Source organism: Protopterus annectens, chromosome 15.part0, assembly GCF_019279795.1.
Source record: "Protopterus annectens isolate FY-2018-M chromosome 15.part0, PAN1.0, whole genome shotgun sequence".
In the NCBI taxonomy this organism is placed as follows: Eukaryota; Metazoa; Chordata; order Ceratodontiformes; family Protopteridae; genus Protopterus; species Protopterus annectens.
Window position 1 is genome coordinate 390,271,693 of NC_056749.1, and position 25,435 is coordinate 390,297,127.

A 25,435-nucleotide genomic window follows, 5' to 3' on the forward strand; every position below is an offset into this window, starting at 1 on the left:
CAACTGAATATATAAAATAATGTTGACTGTGTGTAAGGTGCCTTTATGTGTAAGGCACCTTGATGAAATCCTAACTATATGGTAGGATGAAAAAGAAAAAAATTCTGCCATTCCTAGATTGTATTAACGGGATTCCAAACTTCTTGAGTTTCACTCATGAGATGGGGAGAGGAATCTAGCATATTTAGATGTATTGTTAGTTAAAGATGAGACTACACAGATACAGTTCAAAAATATACAAGAAACCTACATATTCAAAAGTTTTCCTGCACTTTATTAGCTCTTACCCCATGAACCAGAAGGCAGCAGTAGTGGTTAAAGGCCAGTCCGTGCAGGTGACACAGATGGTATCATTAGACCAACATTTCTTAGATGAATGTTCCCTTTTGACGAACATGTTTCTGAAAAAAGGCTACCCAACACCCTTTGTGGACAACTTGATGAATTAAGTCATTAATAATAGGAATAATATTTTTTTTACCCTGATCTTGGCCAGTAAAAGACAAAACAATCTGGAGTTAACAACACATAAAGAACAGAGTAATATTAATAAGAACAGACATTTTAAAAATTCATTAATCACTACATACACATTAGACAGTGATATCAAATGGGTTATCAATAAAAACTAGCCTATAATGGATGATGATAAAAAGGTGAAAGATAAGGTGGGGATTAAACCCTTAATAATTTATAGGAAAGGTTACAACTTAGAGAATATTTTTGAGGCTACATTGTAACTTTCACTGGCAGAAATGAAAAAATGAGTAAGTGTGGCTCTTGTAATTACTGTAAATGTATTAATGTTGGAGAAACATTTGTTATTGAGAGTCAAATATTTAAAGTTATGGGTAGGCATAACTGTATGTAGCATTATGCCAAAAAAGTCCGGGCTTCTACATAGGCAAGACAGAAGGTAAACTAAAAGACAGAATATACCAACATAATTATGAGAACAAGGAAAAGAAAGTGACAAAACACATGGTTTAAACACATTCATGAGTATCCAGAATTTGATTTAAAACTGCAGTTTGAGAGAGAGTAGTTCCAAATTTAACGGGAGGGCCATGGTCACATACCTCTGAACTGTACAGATTTTCGCCTCATATTTTAGTCTGTTTTTCATAAAACTGTGGTTTTCTGGCAAAACAGTGGTAAATCATTAAAGATTGAAGTTAGAAAATAATGACAGACAATTGAGTTTCAGACTTCATACCCTTCAGAAAATTCACGCTAATGTAAAACCTGTTATTCTGTCAACTTTCTGTAAGAGCAATATTTAAAAAGTGTCCCTCTTTTTGTACCTTTGTCCCACCATTATTTATGGCTTTGTCCAGATTTTTTTGCTCCAAGAGGCTGAGAGGTATGGCCATGGACCTTATACCTGGAAAAGAAACTGGAAAATTCACTTGAATGCTGCTAGTTGGACAGGTCTGAATGAAATTTCATCTATTACTTGTCTGCTAAAACTAAAGTCACTTGTGATATAGGATAGTTGATGAAACACATGGGATGGTTTATGAATCTATGATGTATTTGATTTTATATTTTTCATCCTTATATATACATTATCACTTATTTATTTAATTTTAAAACATGGATACAAGTCAATTTTGGATGAGAGGTATCTGTAAATAAAAAAAGGTTTTTATTTTACAATACAGGGTATGCATGTTTTAATGAGAGTGCGAATTTTAGTAATATTGTGTGTAGCACTTTAAAAAGTTTGAACTTTGGATCATGTAACTCTAAGACTATACAAAAAGGGTTTTTGTGTGATATGTTTATCTAAAAAAAAAAAGTCACAAAGTGCAAACTGAACCAGATAAACACAAAAGCCAGAAGCAGCTGAATTGAACCCACTCAAAGTAATGCTGACTGCAAATCACCACACAGTTGTAGAATGCAGAATCCACTTCTTTGACTTCAGAAAGTACAGTTGTGTACCTACCATAAATGTAGATGTTCGAGTGTATTCACTGTTGCAGTCATTACACTTGGGTTATCCTGCTGGCAGGCTACCCGCAGTGGGCCTGAATTCCAAAGTCCTGGTCCGGCGTCGGTTGCGGTCGCCTCTTCCCTGACGTCAGTGCGCCAGGGGTATTTAAGATGCAGCCAACGCAATTTTCTTCAGTTTTTCTTGCCCCAGATGTCAGGTGCCCCCAAGAAGGTAGGCAATACATACTGCTTATAAAAACATACAGTAAAATAAAAACAATACCTTCATCTACAAGCAAATACACCACATAGGTTGTATAGGATAGAGAAGTATAGATGAGTCCCAGCAAAGAAAGGGGGATGGAGGGTGGGTAACCTGGACTGCAACAGTGAATACACTCGAACATCGACATTTATGGTAGGTACACAACTGTACTATGTTCATCGTGTTTCACTGTTGCAGTCATTACACTTGGGTTGAATCCTAAAGCTGAGGTACGGCGGCTGGGTCTAAATGGGATTAGGAGTGGCTATGAGGCCCTGCAGAACTGCAGTGGCAAAGCCTGCTCTGGATTTAGAGTAAAGAGGTAAGTGATAATGCTTGGTAAAAGTGTGCACTGAACTCCAAGTTGCAGCCTCCAAAATTTTCTTAGTTGGTACTCCTCTGAGAAAGGCTGCTGAAGTGGCTGCTGCCCTGGTAGAATGTGGCCTAATATTCTTAGGCACTGATTTGCCATGCTGTGCATAGCAGAAACAAATGCAGTGTCCTATCTGCTTTGAGATAGCCTTTCCTTGTGATCCTGCAGCATATGCTACAAACAGTTGCTCAGTTTTTCTGAAAGCTTTTGTTTTGTCCAAGTAGAAGCGTGGCTGCCTGTGTATGTCCAAAGAGTGCAGAAGTCTCTCCCCTTTATTCTGGGGATTTGGATAAAAAGTTGGCAAATGAATGGTTTGGTTACAAGACACACTGGGTACTACCTTTGGCACAAATGTTGGGTTTGTCCTTGGAGAAACCCTGTCCAGATGAAAAATGATAAAAGGTTCCACTGCCACTAATGCCTGTAACTCTGAAACCCTTCTTGCTGAAGTTATTGCTAGGAGAAGAGCAGTTTTCCATGATAAGAATTTTATATCAGCTGTATTGGCTGGCTCAAAAGGTGGCAATGTGAGCTTTTCTAAGACAAAGTTGAGGTCCCATGTAGGTATCGGTGCTCTCCTTGGGGGGTCTTATGTTTCTTGCCCCTCTGAGGTACTGTCTTAGCAGTAGATTAGAGAAAATAGGAGGTTCTGTATTGTAATGAGCTGAAATGGCAGAGGCATGGATCTTAATTAATGAGAAGGATAGGCCTTTGTCCAGCATCTCAGTTAGGTATTGTAAAATCTGAGGAATATTTGGAACAAGTGGATCAAGTCCTTGTGCCTGGTTCCAACCACAGAATCTCTTCCATTTTTCTGCATAAGATTTCCTGGTGCTGGGCCTCCTGGCTTCCAAAATGACATCCATAACAGCTTTAGAGAGAGGTGTGTTCTGAGTGGCTATATTATCTGCCATGCAGCCAGATTTAAGGTTCTGAGCTGGCTGTGCAGAATCTGATTGTTTTGCTGGGTCAGATGATGAGGAATTTGAGGTAAAGTCCAGGCTGGGCCTGGAGACAAGCTCTTTAGGATTGGGTACTACTGCTGGCGTGGCCAGTCTGGGGCAATCAGAATCATTTTTGGCTTCTCTTGTCTGACTTTTAAGAGCACCTTGGGAAGGAGAGGCAGTGGAGGAAAGGCATAAACTGTTGGGGTTTTCCAGCTGAATGATAGAGCATCCACTTTCCATGCTTGTGAGTGATAAGTCCTTGTGCAGAATCTCTGTAGTTGGCAGTTGTGAGGGGAGGCAAAAAGATCTATGTCTGGGCATCCCCATTTCCTTGTTATCATGCTGAAGACCTGTGGATTTAGTTTCCACTCGTGAGGGTCCATGAGGTTTCTGCTTACTTCGTCTGCCAGCGTATTTTTCTTTCCTGGCAGGAATTGTGTCTGTAGATGTACTTGGTAGGTCAGTGCTGTGTTCCACAAAGTCATTGCTTGCCTGCAGAGGGGGTAGGAATGTGTGCCCCCTTGCTTGCTTATGTACCACATAACTGTAGTATTGTCCATCTTTAGTAATAGTTGCCCTGGATGTAGTAGATCCTTGAAGGTTGTCAGGGCATTCTATACAGCTAGCATCTCTTTTTGATTGATGTGAAGATGCATTTGGTCTGCGGGCCATGTGCCCTGAATACATTTTCCTGCCAAGTGTGCCCCCCAGGCACAATCCGATGCATCTGTTGTTAGTGTCTGCCTGGCTGTGGGTAATGTGAAAGTCTGTCCCTTGTTGTGGTGACAGGCCAGTGCCCATCATCGAAACTCCTGTTGCAGGCAGGGAATAAGAGTTATTACTGTTTCCAGGCTGTGGCAATGTTGAGTCCAAACACTTTTTAGATACCACTGTAGCTTCCTCATATGCAGTCTTGCATATGGAATTAGCAGGATACAGGATGCCATGAAGCCCAAAGCCTGCAGAATTTTTCTTGCAGGTAGCTGGGTCTTTGTTGACATCACTTGAAAGTAATGAGTCAGTTGCCTTTGTTTATCTGGCGTGAGATAAGCCATCTGGGTAGTTGAATTTAAGCTTGCACCCAGGAATATTATCTCTAGAGGGCACTAGTTTTGATTTATTTTCGTTTACTGTGTACCCTAGGCAAATTAGTAATCTTTTTACAAACGCCAGATGCTTTAGTAGAATGTCCTTCCTCTCTGCTTGAATAAGGCAGTCGTCCAAGTAGGGATATATTTGAATTCCTTTTTGTCTGCAAAATGCAATTACTGGTGCCAGGCATTTTCTGAAGACCCTGGGTGCAGTAGATAAGCCAAATGGCAGTGCAGAGAATTGGTAATGCATTGAGCCAGCTATGAATCTGAGGTACCTTCTGCAAGATTGTCTGATTGGGACATGCAGGTATGCCTCTTTGAGGTCCAAAGTAACTAGCCAAGCCTTCTTGCACAGCATGGGTAGAAGTTGCTGCAGTTTCAACATTTTGAATTTTGGAACATCCAGGAAAGTATTTAGAATTGACAGGTCCATTATTGGTCTCCAGGCTTTGTCCTTTCTGGGTACCAAGAAAAGTCTTGAGTAAAATCCTTGCCCCTGTTCTTGCTGTGGTACTTTTTGAATAGCTCACATGTTCATGAGAGCAAAAATTTGTTTCTGTGCTTCTGCCCACTGATTTTGTGGCAGGTCTGGCATACCTTTTGGCCTTGGTAGGGTGTGAAAGTGGAACCTGTAACCCTGAGAAACAATACTCAGTACCCATTTTTTCTGGGTGATCATGTGCCAGTTTTGCGAGAAAAGTGTTAGTTTTCCCCCTTAGGGAGCTGCCAAAAGGTAAGTGCTTGGCATTTGTAGAGGGTAGTCATTGTGACGGTTTCCTATAAGGTTGTGATTTGTCTTCTTCACCTTTGGGGGCTGAAGCACCCCATTGTTTGGGTCTGCATGAGCCTTGGGGCGGAGATCTGCCTCTTGGGCATCTGTATCTGCCTCTTTGTGGCCTAACACTGGAAAGGACCAATTTTTAGAAGGCCAGTTCCTGCTAAATCTAGGTGGCTGAACCTGTAAGAAATCCTTTACTGTCTGCATTGATTTTGCTTTAGCCTCCATTTTCTTTAACACCTCTTCTGCCTTAACACCAAAGTATCATGCTGTAATGGAGCATCCAATACTTTTGCTTTAACATGATCAGGTAAACTTTGTTCTTTTAACCAAGCATGCCTTCGAATGACAGAACCTGTAACTGCGGCTCTGCAAGAAGCCTCTAATGAATCAAAACCACATTGCAGAGTATGCTTTCCCACTTGTTCAGCTGCATGCAATAAATCCTGCATTTCCTTATTGTCAGGGCATTATGAGCTTGTAAGCATTTTCTGTTTTAGCAAAGACATGAGGTAATGTTGATATTTAAGCATGTGAAACTGGCAGTTTAAATCCCTTAAAGCTAAAGTAGCAGAAGTGTAAACTTTTTTCCCCCATCTATCCAGTGCTCTAGAATCCCTGTCCGAGGGAACAGGGTTTTTTGCAGTGGAAGCCTTGACCCCTTTGGGACCCTGAGAAATTGTTTCTGGGTCAGCAGCAGAGTTTTTTTAAAGAAATTTATGAGAGTCTGGGACCCTGTAGTACCTATTTGGCTTGACTGCTGCAGGGGGTAAAGAATCAGGAGACAAACTGGATTCAGAAAAAACATCATCAACAATATCTAGTACAGGGGGGATAGCAAGGGGCCTATGCTGAGGCAGTAAAAGAAAGTCTCTGAGCCTTTACTTGGATTCTGAATAATCCTGGCTCTCCCAATGGAAATGCTCCCTCATGGTGTGCACAGTTTCCCCGAAAGAGTAATCCTCAGGAGGAGAGGCTGAAGGGATAGATTCTTCAGCATCAGAGTCCTCATCGGGAGGAAGAGAATATCTCTGTTCTGAAGAGGAATCAGAGGAAATAGAGACCTGGCCAGAAGAGTCATAGTCAGTGTCTTGCCTAGGCCTTTTATCAGGAGGGGGATGGGAACCCCTGATCAAAGTAATTAGGTCTTCGGCCATTTTAAGCATCTGTTTATTTGGCATTTATGACTGTCCAGGAGAATGCTGTACTTGTTTCTTTGTCTTTAGTGGTGTTTTAGTCTTTGCCTTGGCTGCTGAAGTTGACTTGATAGCAAGCTGTGTAGGTCTGAAAACACCCTCAGAAGCCAATGCCTGCTCAGTGGCTCCAGACCCATCTGAGGGAATAGTTTCCGTAGGCCCAATACCTTGAGTTTCCAGAGGCCTAGTTGTCTCCACGTGGGAGTCGGAGGCGGCTTGTGGCTCTGAGGTAGTGGGTGCCAGGGGCTGCGAAAGTGCCTCACTGAGAACCGGCGACTGACCTAGAAGAGGTTTTGTCTTCGGTTTTGGACCTCAGATGCCTGTCCTTTTCTTTGTGTTTGTGTTTTTTATGAATTCCAGTCGTCGGTTGTTCTGACGGCATTATGTAGTTAAACCTTCGGCCAAAGTAATGTAAAGCAAAATCAAACCGATGCTTAACAGTGCGTTGATTGAATCTAGCACAAAACCGACAACTAGCAACGTCGTGGTCAAGGCCTAGGCAAGGAATACAGTAAGACTGAAAATCCTTATGAGGTATTTACTTCCCACAAGAAATACAATTGTTAACTTTTACTGACATCGGTCTGGAGCAAGAAAAAGTTTCCCCAACGGGGTACTTAGCTTTATTGAAGACTTCGGTTCTGAAATTCAATTTCGAAAATCTCAGGAGTCGGCCGACCGGCACTTGCGAACTGCTTTCGCTTCGGGCACCGCATGGCAAGAAAGACTGAAGAAAATGGTGTCGGCTGCATCTTAAATACCCCTGGCGCACTGACATCAGGGAAGAGGCGACAGCAACCAACACCGGACCAGGACTTTGGAATTCAGGCCGACTGCAGGTAGCCTGCCAGCAAGATAACCCAAGTGTAATGACTGCAACAGTGAAACATGATGAACTTCATAAAAATCCAAGGATGAGCGCTTTCATCCAGATCATCTTTCTGGACGAAAGCGCTCATCCTTGAATTTTTATGTTCTGAAGTCAATAAAGTGGATTCTGCATTCTACAATTGTGTGGTGATTTGCAGCCTGCGTTACTTTGAGGGGGTTCAATCTAGCTGCTACTTCTGGCTTTTGTGTTTATCTGATATGTTTATCTGATGAAGTCTTTACACTGAAAAAGACGCAAGCGCCAATTAAACTGTAGTAAAGTACTGAGCACCACTTTTGTGTTTTGTTTTTATTTAACTAGATTATCTCACAGGCAGTGAAGAACTGGCCAGGCTCAACAGATGCATATCCCAGTAAGCGTAGGCTATCCCTCCCCAAGATGGGCAACCTAAAATTGGCCACCTATACCCATCCTTCTCCTGACATCCCTCCCTCCAGCTGCTAATCAAACACAGGACATCCGAGACTTTATCCCTCTATGCCACAGGGCCCCTGTTACCACCACTTTGACTGAATTCACCTCAGATGTCTCACTGGTATCAACTAAATGAAAAAAAAATGTACAGTGCAAGTCACTGCAACCCCCCCATGCATTTCAACTGTAACGGATTTTTCAGAATGTCACAAATTTTGTGCTATATTTTTGCTCTGTCCCTTGTAAATATTTGATTTTTTTAAACATCTGGGATTATAGTCAGTCAACAAAGCCAGATGCTGTAACTTTGCAGTTAGCATTGTTCAGAACAAACAAGCTGATAAAAAAACTCATGGACTTGCTCTATTGACATTTTAATTGATTAGGACAAATTGTCCCCAATTTTAGGTCTTTGTACAATTCCATTACTGTTGGCTTTGTCCAGAATTCTTGAGCAGAGCAGTTCAGAACTATGTGCTTGCTCACTCTCTCTCACACACACAGACAAATCACACTAGTTTTTCTTTATTATTTTCTATGCTCACTAAATGCAGCTTTTTAAACTGCACTTAGCTAAGGGAAAGTAAAACGCCACGTCCTTGTAACTGCTGCTGCAGTTACTTTTGCCAGTTGAGTTTATTTTTTTTGTTTCACATACTAATGAGCAAAGCCACACTTGGCAAGAGTAAACAAGATGGTGGCCATTTCCTTTTTTTCAGTCCATGCTGTTAAGCAGCAACATAGTTTTCTTCTGAGCAATATCTTGCATTAGTATCCTGCTAGAGGAGTTTGGTCTCTGTTAGTGGGGAAAACTTGCAACAGTACCCTAACTAATGAAAATTAGCATGCTTTTATTATGGGCCTGCAACATCAATATAAGCAGTTTCATCAAGGCAGACACCTTAGTGTCTGTGCCCAAGTTGCTGAAGCACTGTGACAGTTTAAGCATTAAACAGCCACACTACTGTTTAATGCTGGGAATCAAGTTGACTGATATTTCTGAAGTATCACCACTATAAAAAGTTTTAAAAATATTACGCATAAAGGATGCATATTTCCTACAAATTCAGAGAGCTACAGTGCATATACGCAGGTTTTATTTACTGTTAAGGCACAGAAATACACAACTGTGAAATATCATATGGGGTTGCAGAAAAATGGGAGAGTTTCAACTCCATGTACTCCTTATTGCTACACATTAGAACGTCAAATGGCAGGATTCAGCAACATTTATTTTCCATGCAGGAACAGTGCAACTGCTCCTGCACGGAAAATGTCTGCTTTGCGATCCACGTACATGCCATTTTCACGTGCATGAGCAGCCCTACGCTGTTCCTGCACAGAAAACCGTTCAGCATGCAAATCACCTCATTTGCTGGTGAAAAACATGCAAATGAGGTGATTTTGCAATACAGCAAGCTGGCCGGATTCAGTATAGGAACAGTGTCAGTGCAAAAATGTATTCAGCTAGTTGCCGAATACATTTTTGCATCTGATAAAACGGAAGCATGACTGCTCATGAAAAGCACATATTCATGTTGAGCAGACATGCCAATGGCCAAATATATGGCCATTGACATTAAAATCTGCTTAATTCTGTTAAAAATACTTTTTTTTTTGCCTAATCTCGGCCGTTTAAGGTGAGGGCAGTGGCGCGCAAACATGGAGGTGCCGAAAATGTGGAAAAAGGGGAAAAACTTCATTTTAACAGAAATCTGCATTTTGCCATGGACAGTCAATGGCATGCAGAATGTAAACAAGACAAAGGAGCACTGGTTGTCAAGGGGAAAAGGTGTGCTTAAGAGTTGTAACTATGGACCTACATGCTGGGGTATGCAAATGAGGAGACTTGTACTGAATCACAGATTTCTCCCAACTGGCAGCTTGCACCCAACCGTGCAGGTGCAGGAACAGAGAACCATGTAGGCAGGACAAGAGGATGACTTCAGTAGGGGGTGTGTTATGGCTGCTACAAGCTGATTGGAGCTCTGCGGCCCATGTTTGCCCTTAGCTCCATGTTTGCCCTTAGCTAAGCACAGCTAGGAAAGGGGGTGTGTCAGCACTGTTTACATTGCCTAAACGGGTGTGTGCGGTGCACACCGGGATTTAAAGGCAAAAGAAAAAAAAAGGAGGAAATAGCAGCAGTGTTGACATTTGAGCACTGTGAATGCACAGAGCACCTCGGGCCTTAAACTAGGAAGAAACTGGGAAGGGGAAACAGCAGTAGGAAAGCAATCAAGGAGAACTAGCATAACTGGCAAGTAAAATGTCTCAGAATCAGCCAATTACACAGGCAGCAGCCCAATACACTACTATAAACTATGCAAACATCTTTCAGACTGGATGTAGGAGAAACGGCAGTAGGAAGGCAATCCAGGAAAACTAGCATAGTTGGCAGGTGGAATGTATCAGAATCAGCCAAATACACATGCAGCAGCCCAGCACACCACTATAAACTATGCAAACACCTTACAGACTGTTTTCTCCCACAAGCACTTGTTAAACTCACAAAACTAACAAAGCATGTTAGGGGCTGCTGTGGCTTTGATTTACCTGTGTGTGCAACAGGCGGGGGGTGTTGAAGAGGAAAATGCTGACAACTGACCTGCAGTGAGGAGGAGGAGGAGGAGGAGAATTTATTTTTATTTATGCAGTTATTTTTATTTTACATTTGTTTACTGGGAAAAATCCGACTGGACACAGGTCCGTTTTCAGTGGAGGCCCTGGGAGAAAAGCTCCACAATATATTTGCGCACATAAAAAGAGTGTACAGACCCAGGGTAACCTACCAGGGGCTACATGAGCTGGAGTTAGTAGAGCACTATAGGATGGACATGGACATTCTACAGCAAATCATAGAGCTGTGCCGGCCTCACCTCAGATCCCGAACCAACAGAGGGGAACCCATCCCAGTCTATACCAAGGTATGTGTAGCCTTAGGAACACTAGCCACAGGTACCTTCCAAAGACCAACTGGGGATGTCATGGGGGTCTCACAGGCATCAGCATCCACAATAATCCACCAGTTCCTGGATGCCATGCTACCATATGCCAGTGAGCACATATACTGCTCCAGCACCCATGAGGTGTTGACCAGCATAATCCGTTGATTCTACCGTATAGCAAAATACCCTGAGGTAGTTGGTGCTATAGAATGCACGCACATACACATCAAAGCACCACCCAGTGAAAGGGGTAGGGTCTACAGCAACTGCAAGGGCTTCCCCTCCATCAACTGTCAGGTTGTGTGCGATGCCCAGGGCATTATCATGCAAGTGTGTGCTGGCAGCCCTGAAAGCAATCACGACTTCCACATCTGGCATTCCTCACAGCTGTATCAAGGGTTTGCCGGAGGGGGGGATCCCGATTGTACATCTAGTGGGGGATGCTGGCTACGCACTGGAGCCATGGGTGATGACACCCATCAGAAATGCACACACCCCCAAACAAGAATGCCATAATGAGGCACATGCACAAGCCAGGATCATTATAAAATGTTTGTTTGGGATGTTCAAGTCACAGTTCCGCTGCCTTGACATATCCGGTGGAGTCTTACAGTACGCTCCAGCTACATGTGGACAAATGTTCATAGTATGTGCCATGCTACACAACATGATCCTGCAGAAACAGCTGCAGCAGGAACAACATATCCTGCAGAAACAGCTGCAGCAGGAACAACATGGGGAAGGGTCACACAGCCCCCCCCACCACCACCATTGCCAAGGTCACCACAGGCGCAGAGGGGCTTAAAGGAAGAACTTCTTGAGCCTGCCCCTAGAGGCAAATGGAGGCATGCCCAGTAAGCCTATGCCCTGGCAAAGAGGCAACGTATACCACACACACTGACACTGTAGAGACCCAGGGACTGATACCGCTCTCCAACTTGCACATACAGTAAAAGGGATGCCAAACATGACACTACCTGTGCTTTACCATGTAAGAGGAGTGGACTGCGTGCGTCCCACATAGTTAGTCCTCCAGCACCATCCTCAATACTGCCCTAGGCACAAGGTAAGTCATCCTTACTACCAATTACTGAATGGAGTAGTATTTTCTGATAGTTATATTTATGCTATGGATGCAAACATGCAAGGGAATTGGGTGGCCAAATGGGATAGCAGCAGATAGCGGACAGCTATATGGGAGAGCATGAAATCCATAACAAATACTGTTGTCCCCATACTAGGCAGTAGTACCCAAGGTGACCCATTGCACTGCATATGGTGGCTCGACTAACTGTGGGTGTCCACAGGTCACACACATGGATGTCAATGAGCGTTCTCATACCCACCCCCCAGCCTCACCCAGCAGGACAGGTGCAGATGACCAGAAAGAAAGGCCAGGCAAAGTTCCACAAATGCTGGCAATGGTGAACAGCCCCCCTACAGACCTACACAGACATACTACAACAGGTCTGGCAGTTGCAGTATAATTCTGAAGAGTAAGAAGTCTGAAACTGAAATATATGCAATTTCAATCTAACTTGTGTACTTTACTGATATGCCTCCATTCTGCAAGATAGGGCACAATACAATACTAAATGGAAGCAAACAGAGTATAACTGAAATACCAGTGCAGTCAGTGCAAATGTGTAAAGTTGTCAGGTGTGCCCCCTAACCCCATGTATAAATGGCAATAACATGCAAGTTTGCAGTGTAATATCAGTGGAGCACAGATTGCCTGAGCTGAGCTGTCACAATCAACATGATAACTAGTTTATGTCCACTATATGCAGGGGTCAGTGTGCCAATCTTTTGAGCGTGTTTAATACTGTCTGGAAGTGGACAGCGTTTAGGCCTGGATGTTGCGTCTCAATGGCCTAGGTACAGTACTGTGGTTGACAGGGCCATGTTCCAACAACTATAGTGCCAACCAATCTGCTTCTCAGCTACACCTATGTTACTAGTTGTACACACTCACTGTCCAGATGTCAATGTGTGTCACTTTCAGAAAGTTAGACAGGCTATGAACAGGGGTCCATACACAGAAACAGTACACAGGTGGAAGTACTCTACGCAGTGCCTAGAAAGTAACTCTGAACTGCACACACCTTTGGAATTAAATATAGAGGTTAGCATCACATTAGTTGTCTGCCTAATACGGAATACTGGTTGTCTGCCCAATCACTGGCAGCCCACAAAAGCCACAGTTATAAAGTAATGACAAACTGCTGATGTCACCATACAATGCAGGAGAAGGCCCCAGTCATATCAGAGAGTCAGGTGCCATAAGGTTCCATGTCACACATGCACTCAGTCCACCCCCACAACAGCCACAAGTATTTAATCAGTCATATCCTTACTGTTGGGAATTATTACAGAATCATCACACTTCTTTATGGAATACACACAGGATGCAGCATGCTGAAATGATGTCCCATACAGGTGTGTCCTTAGCCATAAGTAGCACCCTGCACACATCCAGACTGATGCATCACTAAGAACTAGGAGGACTGTCAGGAACATCTCACCCACTCTGGCCCATGTCAACCCAGGGGAATCCACTGGCTTGCAGCCTGGTAATGTATGAGTGGCAAAATGCAGTGTTCTGCATCACTCTCATGTGGCCTACAGGCCTCTGGCAAATGCCCATGGCTCACCCATAGTGCCATCGTATGCTTCTCCCACAGTGCCATCATATAGAATGTCACAGGGTCCTAACTAACAACATTACATTAAGCAGAAAGCAAATGCAAGGCCATGCTGACAAATGCCAGCAGCATGCCTCTCCATGTCCTACTGCAAGAAATGTGGACCTATTCATAAAATACTGCTGTGATAAAGGTCAAACTACAGAAATACTTCTGAGATATTGCTCCCATACTGTTGGGAAGAGGATAGAATTACAGGGGGGGGGGCGTAAAAGTATGGATATCATGGTGTGTGTGAAGTCTGAAACTCAAATGTCTGCTCATACTTCCCCCTGACTGCAAACCCATGAATGCATAACCACAAACCTGCCTGTAAACCACAACGAGAAGGGAAATTGACCAGATATATAAGAGTCTTGCCTTTGGATAACCTGGCCAAATCTGTACAGCTGAGAGGTATGCCCACAGCAGGATATGGCCATTCAATGAAGTTGAGAAATGCACAAGGGGATCCCCAGCCAGCATAGCACCAAGGTGCTGGACCATTTACACAGACCCATCACTCAATTGTCTGTAGCCACCCATCCACAATGGCAAGATTGTGCCACAATGTCTAGTCTTTGCCTCACAATATTGGCCTCTGCTGCATTACTCTTATTTCCCTGGTAAACAACTGTGAGCAAACAATGATATCTGCCAGTAGTTGATGACTCAATACATTACACTGTAAAACAGTACATATGTCCAAAAATCTATGGTAAAACACAACATGTTACACAAGCAACACAGACAGTAATAGGAAACTTAGTTACACACAGTATCCCCCCCATGTTTGGGCCAATTGTGTCTCCATATTGGCAACCTATCTACAGAAATCTTGCAAAAATAGCTTGCTAGGTGTAGCTGTAGCACACAAAACCCTGGACTGGAGTACAACTCTTCCTGGAATGAATTCCCACACTCAATATAGAAGGTCATACTGGGCATGCTCATGTCACTCACCTTTAAAGATACCTTTGAACAGCTCTCAAATATGTAAGCTTTGTGGCGCATCTGATAAATGCGTAATACTATAGTGCAGTAAACTAGTTAGGTAGCAGTTTTAATCTTGGTCCTGACAAATGTAAGTGTGTGTTTGTTTGTGTGTGAGTGTCTGTAGTTGCAGAGACATGACTTTGAGGCCATTGGCACTTACTAAACTTCCCTTTCCCCTCCTTTATCACTGCTGCTGTCACTCACCTTTAAAGATACCTTTGGACAGCTTTCAAATATGTAAGCATTGAGGCGCATCTGATAAATAATACTATAGTGCAGTAAACTAGTTAGGTAGGGGTTTGAATCTCATTCCTGTAATCTGTGTGTGTATATGTGAAAAGGCTCCCGAGAGCACCCCAGCACTACCAGGTTATACCTCATAACATGCTTTTCGGCCCCAAAACTTGGACCGAACCACAAAAGGAGGGGGAGTATCAATATTCGTCAAAAATACCCACACCTCCAGGTTGGTAGCACAGCACAAAGCATCAGAGACCATCCATGTGCAACTAACAGTGGGTAAAACTGCCTTCCAGTTTATAGCCTGCTACAGACCACCCTCCCAAACCCAGGAACCCCACTCGGCCTTCCTGAGAACAATGGAAAATATGAAGGCCTCTCCAAACACCATTATATTGGGCGACTTCAACTACCCAAACATAGACTGGGAGCATTACTCTAGCTCCAACACCCTAGCCCAAAGGTTCCTAGAATTTATAAACTCAAATGCTGTGGAACAACTTGTTACCACTCCCACAAGAGGGGATAACATACTGGACCTGATCATCACCAACATGGGGACTCTATGCTCCAGACCAGAAGTGTATCCCTCACTGGTAAGATCAGGCCATAAACTAATCTCACTTGATATTCACATCCCGACCCCACCTCCTGCCCAGAAAACCACAGTGAAAAACTTCTCTAAAGCAAATTTCACACTCCTCAAAACCGAAGTGGAATCCTTCAAAGCCCCCAGGCCTGTGGAAAATACGGCCCAGACCGCAGAATCCTTCATAAATGCATTCTATGAACACCTTCAGGAATGCATGGATCATGCAATCCCAAATAAAACCAAGACCCAATCCTCCAAAGGCAGACGTCCTGTCTGGTGGACCCCAGCCATAAACAAACTATACAATAGACGGAGGAAGTACTAAATGATAGAGCAAAATCCCAAAAAGGGAAGGCATCTCTGATCAGTATTAGCAAAAAACTACGGGCACTCATAAAATCGTCTAAGGCCAGCTTCGAGAGAAAAATTGCACAGGACACTAAGGATAATCACAAGGCTTTCTTTAGTTATGTTAGGAACCTGGGTGGGAATTCCCAGATATGCTCAGAATTAGTCCAAAATGGCAAAAAATACACCGAACCCACAGACATTGCCAACATCCTAGCTGACAGGTTCAGCGCAAACTTCTCCCCCCCATCCCCACCAAAAGGGCAAATATCTATCCCAGCAGAGTGCTGCCCCCCTGACATCTCAGATTCTCAGGTAACAGCCGCCCTCTCCAAAGCAAAAAACACAGCATCAATGGGACCAGACGGTGTCCCGGACTGCGTCCTACATGAACTCCAAGAAGAGTTAAACCCAAACATAAAACTATTGTTCAATCTCAGCCTTACTACAGGATATGTGCCCAAAGTGTGGCATACAGCAACAGTGGTCCCCCTCCACAAAGGTGGTGCCTCAACGGATCATGGAAACTATCACCCCATAAGCCTGACTAGTTTGGTCTGCAAAGCTATGGAAAGGATCATCATGGACCTCATAAATAAAGATATTGGGGACCTACAGACACTGGATCCTCCCCAGTTCGGCTTTGTTAAGGGCAGATCCTGCCTCTTAAACCTGGTCGATTTCTTTGAAACAGTCACCAAGGCCATTGATGAGGGGAAGGTGGTCCACACAGCCTACCTGGACCTCGCAAAAGTCTTCGATACAATACCCCACTCGGGCATTATAGATAAGCTCACCAGCTTAAATATAAACCCCTATGTCACTAGATGGGTTGCAAACTGGCTCAAGGACAGAACCCACATGGTTAGAATTGCTGGAGCCATGTCAGACTCCAAACCAGTTACAAGCGGCGTCCCACAAGGCTCAGTCCTGCGACCTCTCTTGTTCGGTATATATTTCTCGGAGGTACAGGCCAACAATGAAGGACTGTGGCTGACCAAGTTCGCAGATGACTGCAAACTGGGCGCCATAATCGACTTTCCAGCCGACACAAGAATCCTCCAACAGGGCCTCATAGAAACAGACAACTGGTGCCAGAGCCATGGCCTCAAGCTAAACGCCAAAAAGTGTATAGTCATCCCCTTTGGCAAAAACAAAGTGCCCACAAATTACCACATAGGTGGTAATCCATTAAATACAGAAGAAGTAATTAGGGACCTGGGGACCCAAGTTGATAGCAGTCTCTCATTTGACAACCACGTGGCTAAAGTGGTTAGAAAAACATTTTATATAGCCCACCTAATCATGAAGGGATTCACATCTGGATCAGGGAGGTCATCGTGCCTCTTTACTCATCCCTCATCAGGCCCATAATTGAGTACAATGCCCCTTTTGGGATGTACCTTACCAGACACCTGCAGCAACTGGAAAGACCCCAAAAGTACCGCACCAAGAGGATCAAAGGGCTCAAACAGATGCCATATGCTGCCCGGTTAAAGAAACTCTAGCTCTACTCAGTGGCATACCACCTGTTCAGGGGCGATCTGTGCCTGACGTATAAAGCCATGTCCAACCCGGAATTAATGGACATGCTGCACCTCAGAAAATCCAAATCCCATCGAGCTACGCGCTCAAGAGACTTCAACCTCAACACTGAAATAAATAGGACATGCTGGAGGGACAGATTCATAACCCAGAGGCTCCTTTCACTCTGGAATAAAATCCAGGTTAGGCAGAATCCCTCATTGACTCTCTTCAAGAGGAATCTTGATGAGTGGATGGGAGATCGTAGGTTTAACCCGGGTATCACTTCTGTGTCACTGTTAGACAGAGGCACAGTATACTAACTTCGAAAAAGGGCATAGCAAAATTAATTTAAAATGGGTGGCGAAAGCCAAACACATTCTGGCTAGGCTTATAAATGCCCTAGGGCAGATAGGTTCATAGGTTCATACTAGGCTATGTGTATGTGTGTATCGTTAACATTGTGATCCATATCCATTGGGGGGGGGGGTTGCTACACTTTTGTGTGGTCCACCCAGCAAACTACCAATGTCCACTGTACAAGGCCCACTATTGTGGTAGTGGTGGACACTCTTCAGTCCTATAATCGGTTTGTCATGTGATATTATTACAGAACAATATGGAGTCCAAAACAAGACATATGGCCCTTGTAGTCCTGTGATATAAGGAATCATAGGTAAATACACTCATCTATTCATTAATCCCTATGTCACTAAGTGGTCTGCAAACTGTCTCACAGATGGAATTCACAGTGTGAAAGCAGTGGACTCCATGTCAGTCTGCAAAAAGTCATGAGTGGTGTCAGACTGCCAAACAGTCATGTGTGGAGTATCACAGGTACTTGTCTTGTGTCCAGTCTTGTGGGTGGCTCTGATATCTAGCCCAACAGGAATGAACTGTGGTTAACAATGTTTGGAGACAATTGCTAATTGGGGGCTCTATTTACATCCCCAGATTACGTTAACATCCTACATAAAGTTGCCACTGATACCTCCAACTGTTGTCAGAAGACTGGCCTTAGTCTCAGTGTCAAGAAATGTGTCCCAATCCCCTGCTGAATCAATGTGTTGTCCACAAATGACCACATCACTGGTAGTCCAATGGAGACAGATGTCCTTATAGGAGGTCTGTGAACACAGCTCGACAGCAACCTCCCTTCTGACCACCACACTGCCACTGTGGACAGAAAGTCCTTCCATGTGGCGCATTGCATAACTAAGAGTATGTCATCCAGGAATGAAGAGGTCAATGTCTCCCTCTACTTCCAGCTCATTAGGCCAATCACCAGGTCCAATGGCCCATTTGCCATGTAACTCAGTAGACACCTTCAACAACTGGCTAGGCTGCAAGTGTACCTGACATGTATGACCCTAGGCATGAAACAACTGTCTGATAAGGAAAGAGGCCAAAAAGTACAGTTGTGTACACTTATCATAAATGTAGATGTTCGATTGTATTCACTGTTGCAGTCATTACATTTGGTTAATCTGCTGGCAGGTTGCCCTCAATCGGTCTGAATAACAAATTCTTGGTTCCTGCGTCGGTTGCTGTCTCTTCTTCCATGACGTCAGGTTGTCAGGGGTATAAACCATGCAGCCGACGCCCTATTAATCAGTCTTTCATGCCGCGCAGTGCCCGAAGCAGAAGCAGTTCGCAAGTGCCGGTCGGCAGACTCCTGAAATTTTCATTTTCGAGTTTCAGAACCGAAGTCTTCAACCTAAAGCTAAGTACCCCATTGGGGAAACTTTTTCTTGCTCCTTACCGATGTCAGTAAAAGTTAATAATTGTATTACTTGTGGGAAGCAAATACCTCATAAGGATTTTCATTTGTACTGTATTCCTTGCCCTAGGCCCTGACCATAACGTGCCTTGCTGTCGGTTTTGTGCTAAATTTAACCGACGCACTATTAAGTGTCGGTATATTTTTGCTTCTAAACATTTTGGCTCAAGATTTAACTACCCAGAAATGTCGTCATCAGTTAGCAATCCAACTACCAGAATTCACAAAAAACGCAAAGAAAAAGAGAGAGAGAGACCGTAGAGGTCCATAACTGACGAAGTGCACTGTATGAGGACCGCTGTCACCATCGACCACAGAGGTAACTGAGGACACTCTTCAGCCCAATAAGGCATGTACTGTGTGCCAAAACCCTAACAGTATGGACTGAATGACGAGATAGGCAGGGCTGCTAACCGCAGGTGTGGCAAATGTGTGAATTGCTGTATCTATGTTGGTCATTGTATATATTTCCGTAGCTGATAGTACTTCCTGGCCATTCTCAAACAGGACATCTCCCATTGCCATACTGTGCAAGGCCAGTCCATGTTGTTCATCTTAGAGGAACTGTGGAGCACACTTCACCCTACTTTCACTTTCACAGTGGCAATGTGGTGGTCAAAAGAAAAGTTACTGTCAACCTGTGTTCCAAGATCTGTTATAACGCTGTTCAGTGGACCACCATCAATGTGGTAATTCAAGGGAACCTGGTTTTTCCCGAGGGGGATGATGACATTTTTTGGCACTGACCTTAAGGCCATGGTTCCGACACGAGTCTTTGGTCTCATTGAGGCCTTTCTGTAGGATGTCAACATCACTTAGGGAGTTAACAGCAGCTCCCAACTTGCAATCGTCTGCAAACTTTGTCAGCAACAGTCCCTTGTGTTGGTCTAGACTTCAGAGAAGTAGATACCAAACAGGAGAGGACCCAGGACCAAACCCTGTGGGACTCCACTCATATTAGAGTCAGCCACTTTCACACTGTGGGTTCTATCAGTGAGCCAGTTTGCAACCCACCTAGTGATACAGGGGTTGATGCCAAGCTTAATGAGTTTTTTTGTGATTCCTGAGTGCAGAACGGTATCAAAGGCTTTGGCCAAATCAAGGTAGGCTGTACGAACCACCTTGCCTTCATCCACACCTCTGGTGACTGACTCAACGAAGTTGACCAAGGTGAGCAGGCATGATCTACCCTTCACAAAACCAAACTGTGTAGAAGCCAGAGTTTGGCGATTCCCTATATCCTTGTTTATTAGGACCATAATGATGCATTCAATAGCTTTGCATATCAGACTTGTCAGGCTAATGGGCCGATAGTTCCAGAGGTCTGTAGTCACTCCTCCTTTGTGGAGAGGGATGAATGTAACAGTGTGCCATTCGGTAGGGACAAAGCCTGAGGTGAGGGTGTGATTGAACAGGGCACACAGGTGAGGTGCCAGTTCACTCAGTAGATCATGTAGAACACAGCCAGGGATATTGTTAGGTCCCATATAAGCTGTATTCTTGGCCTTGGACAGTGCTGATTTAACCTGTGCAGCAGGAATACTGGGTGCCTGACAATCTACTGGTATTGTGATTGTTCCTTTGGAGGGGGTAAGTTTGCACTGAATCTGTCAGCCAGTATAATGGCAGTATCTGTTGGCTCGGTATAGGAGGTACCACTGTACAATAGCTCAGAGCAAATCTGGGTATTGCCGCAGAGATGCTATACATAACTATAGAAGACCTTCTGGTTGTCTTTATTATCCGCTGCAATTCTGTTTTCATAGCTAGCGTTAGAGGATTTGATGAGGGATCTCAACCTTTTGTCAAGGCTGATAAGGTTCATAGGTTGGTACTAGGCTATTGGCCCTAGGGCCTATACAAACCTAGCCATAGCAATTCCCTGGCTATTTCTTCCCACACTATTTACTTCCCTGGACCCCTGTCTAGCAGGGTGACTGACGTGATCCCCTGGGTGAATTTCCTTTCTCCCATCCAATCATCAAGGTTCCTTTTTAAGAGGGCCAAAGAGGTGCTCTGCTTGACATGTATGGGCAGTCTATTCCAGGGTCTGGGGAGTCTCTGGGTCAGGAACCTATCCCTCCAGCATGTTTTGTTTATTGTGATGACAAGGTTTAGATCCCTGGAGCGTGTGGCTCTGAGGGATTGGGATTTCTTTAAGTGTAGCATGTCCAACAGCTCTGGGTTTGACATGGCCTTGTATGTTAAGCAGGGATCGCCTTGGAGTAGACGATATGTGAAAGAGTATAGCTGGAGCTTTTTAAGGCGGTCAGCATAGGGCATCTGCTTTAGGCCTGTGATTCTTTTAGTGAGGTATTTCTGTGGCCTTTCCAGTTGTTGCAAATGTCAAGAGGTACATACCAAATGGGGAGTTGTATTCTATAATGGGTCTAATGAGGGATGAGTACAATGGGACAATGACTTCTTTTTGTTCTGGATGAAAAGCCCTTAGTGATGGAGGTGTGCCATACAGAAAGATTTCCTGACTGCTGTGGCAATGTGATTATCGAAGGTGAGACCACTGTCCACCTGTGTCCCTAAGTCTCTTATCACACTTTCGGTGTTTAGTGTACTGCCACCTATGTGGTAATTCACGGGTACATGTTTTTTCCCAAAGGGGATAACTGCACATTTCTTGGCACTGAGCTTGAGCCCATGGCTCTGACACCAAGCATCTGTTTCTGTAAGGCATTTTTGTAGAGTATCCACATTTGGGGATTCAATAATGGCTCCCAATTTGCAGTCATCTGTGAACCATGTTAGCCAGAGTCCCTTGGTGTTGGCCTGTACTTTAGAGAAGTAGATGTCAAACAAGAGCGGTCCCAGGACTGAACCGTGAGGCACTCCACTTGTCTGGAGCTGGATTTGGAGTCAGCTAATTTTACAGTGTGGGTTGGCAACCCATCGAGTGACATAGGGATTAATGCCCAGCTTAGTAAGTTTATCTATGATTCCAGAATGGGGGATGGTGTCAAAGGCCTTTGGTGAGGTCCAGACAGGCTGTGTGGACTGCCTTACCCTCGTCCACGGCGCTGGAGACTGATTTGAAGAATTCAATCAGGTTCAGGAGACAAGATCGGCCCTTCACGAACCCAAACTGGGTGGGGTCCAGTGTTTGAAGGTTGCCAATGTCTTTGTTTGCAAGTTCCATGATAATATGTTCCGTGGCCTTGCAGATCAAGCTCGTCAGACTGATGAGGCGGTAGTTCCCAGTTTCCAAGGTGGATCCCCCCTTGTGGAGTGGGATAACTGTAGCTGTGCGCCACTCAGTGGGCACGAAGCCTGAGGTGAGGGTATGATTAAACATGACACTTAGGTGAGGTGCCAGTTCATTTTGTAGTTCATGTAGTGCACAGCCCGGGATGTCATCTGGTCCCATGGATGCTGTATTCTTAGCTTTGTAGAGCGCATTTTATACCTGTGGGGCCGTTATTACCAGAATTTGCCAATCTTCCTGTATTGAGATTGGCCATTTAGGCGGTTAGAGGGGGATGATGTTGGCACTGAATCGATCTGCCAGGATATTGGCAATATCCTTGGAATCAGTATATTTAATGCCATTCTGTTGTAGCTCAGAGCAGATCTGAGCATTGTGATTTAGATTCTTGACATACTTATAGAATGCCTTGTGGTTGTCTTTGGAATCTTTGGCAGTTTTATTTTCGTAACTAGCTTTGGAGGACTTTATGAGGGATCTCCACTTCTTACTGAGGCTGGTAAAGGAGTTTTTTGCATCCTGGGATTTTCCTCTTTTCTGCAACAGTTTCTTCCTTTTGTTGTAAAGTGCGTTTATGGCAGGGGACTACCAGATTAGCTTTCTTTTTTTGGAGAAGAGCATCTTGGTTCTATTTGGGATGGTGCGATTCATGCAGGAGTGGATGTGCTTGTACAGTGCCTTAGTGTAGGACTCAGCAGTCAAACTTTAAGTTCCCGTCTGCATGAGTGTCATGACGTTTGTCACTTCTGACTTGAGTAGCATGAGGTTGGCTTTGGAGAAGTTTTTTATGGAGGTTTTCTTAATGGGGGTTGGGGGTGGGATGTGGATGTTAAGGGTGATTAGCTTATGGTCTTGACCTGACCAATGAGGGGGTGACCATAGGTGTGGAGCATCGATTTCCTATGTTGGTAATGACCAGGTCTAGGATACTGGAGCACCTGGTGGGACTATGTATTAGTTGATCCAGGGCATTGGAATTTATGAATTCCAAGAACCGTTGCTCTAAGGTGTTGGTACACGAGTAGTTTTTCCAGTTAATGGCAAGGTAGTAGAAATCACCAGTATTAGAGTGTTTGGTTGCATCTTAATATTTTTCAGTATGTTTAGAAAGGTGTAGTGATAATTTTGGGGCATGGTGGGGGATCTGTAGCAAGCTACAATTTGGATTGCAGTCTTACCTAATGTTAGTTGCACCTAGAGAATTTCAGAAGCATTGTGTTGGGCAACTAGCCTGGTGGTGTGAATATCCTTAGTGAATATGGACACTCCTCCACCTTCAGTGTTTCGATCCTGGTTTGGTGGCCAAAAAGTGTGGTAAGAGTTGTAGCCTGGTACTGCAGGGGTGCTCTCTGGAGCCTGGAACCAGGTCTCAGTTACTGCACAGATACTTATGTTCTCCATTTTTAGGAGTGCCTAGAGAGAGCGCTTTGAGGTTTAGACTTATAACATTGAGTAGCACTACCTTCAGATTTTGCATGCTTGTACCGGTTACGGTGGTGGTTTTATCCTTTGAACTTCGTCTAAAAAAGGCACTATAGGGGTGGCAAGAACCTTAGCCAGTAACCTGAATCCCAGGGACGACAGGTGCAGATCATCTCTGGCAAAGCATCATGGTCTGTCTATCATGTCATCCCAGGCAGACAGATACTGGATCCTCTTTAAATGACACCAGAAGCTTAGCCAATTGTTGAAGTCAATCATTTTGTCCTTATATTGTGGTATCATTCTGGGTGAAGGGAGGATGCTACTTAAGGCTAGGGTCATACTTGCCTGGGCCACATGATCAGAGAGCTCTTCCATGTCTCTTTTCATGTAGTCCAGGGAGGTACGTCTCAAGTCATTCACTCCAACATGGACAATGACAAAGTCATATTTGTACTTGTTGTGGAGTGACTTGAGTACAAGCATTATGTGACAGATCCTGGCACCTGACAGGCAGCTGACTGTAATTTTCTCCTTGTTCAGCCTGGTGAGTGGGACATCAGTGTGCCTGACTATAGAGTCACCTATGACTAAAGTGTTGGGTACGTTGTCTTGCTTTAGGGGCTGTTGCTGGGTGGCACACTGGTTTTGTGAGCTTTGTGACACTTTGGTTGTGACTGGTGTTTGCGTTTCAGCTTCAAAGGTCCTTGTTGCTTGGGCAGGTTACAGTTAAGGGCCTCCGCATATGTGGATTTAGTGTTGCTATGTGTGGGTGTTGGTGGTGTGGGTTTAGAAGGGCTATGTGTTGCTTGAGGTGTAGTGCAGGTGTTAACCTTCTCCTCTTGACTGTCTAGCACAATCTTGGGTGGAGAGAGCTTTGCTTCCAGTTTGGCTATGTAAGTGCATCTCTCACAGGTTGTAGTATTGGGTGGTAGGAGGAGAGGGTTGTCTGTGTACATGAGGCAATTGCTGCATTGCCCAGTATGCTCAGATTCACCAGGTGGACAGGAGAAATTACCGGAAGCTGACCTTTGGACATGCCTGGTTTGGTGCTTTTTTTGTAAAATACAGGAGCTGTTTTCCCTTACCTTAACAAGGAACTTTGCAATTATAGGCAGTTTAGTGCCTATGATTAATTTCTCCTTATTAACAAAGAGAGCCGAGTGCTCAGATTAAGGCTTCCTAGTGCTTTCCAGCAGGTATTAGAGCAAATGCTAGTCACAAGGATGCTTAAAGATAAGATGAAAAAAATGGTTCATCCTAAACACTGCAGTGTGCACTAGAGAGGTTAGATGTGAAAGTAGGTAACTTATGCTTTACCTGTCTAAAAAGTTAAGTTTTAGTGGAGAGTCACTATTTTTAAAACAGCAAGATAGATTGAAAGGGGGTGGTCACTTTTGTATTCTGGTACTATGGAATACAGTAGGATGGCCAATAAATTTAAATAGTTGAAGGGGAGTGATTTCACACAATGTTAATTTTGTGCTTACTCACACAAGCCAGTGAAAGCAGAGAGGAAATGAGATATATGGTCAAATTAACATAAGAGGCAGGCAACTAGAAAGACAGTGGTATTTAAGAACACAACAGTAACAGGGTGGGAGGGTGTTTTTCCATTCTTGGGACTTCAACTTACTCTGCATCAGTTTCCTCCTTCTGTTGTAGAGTTTGTTTACGGCAGGGGACCACCAGATTGGCTTCCTTTTTTTTTTGAGGAGAGCATCTTGGTTCTATTGGGTATGGCGAGATCCATGCATTTGTGTATGTGTTCGTACTGTGCATAATTATAT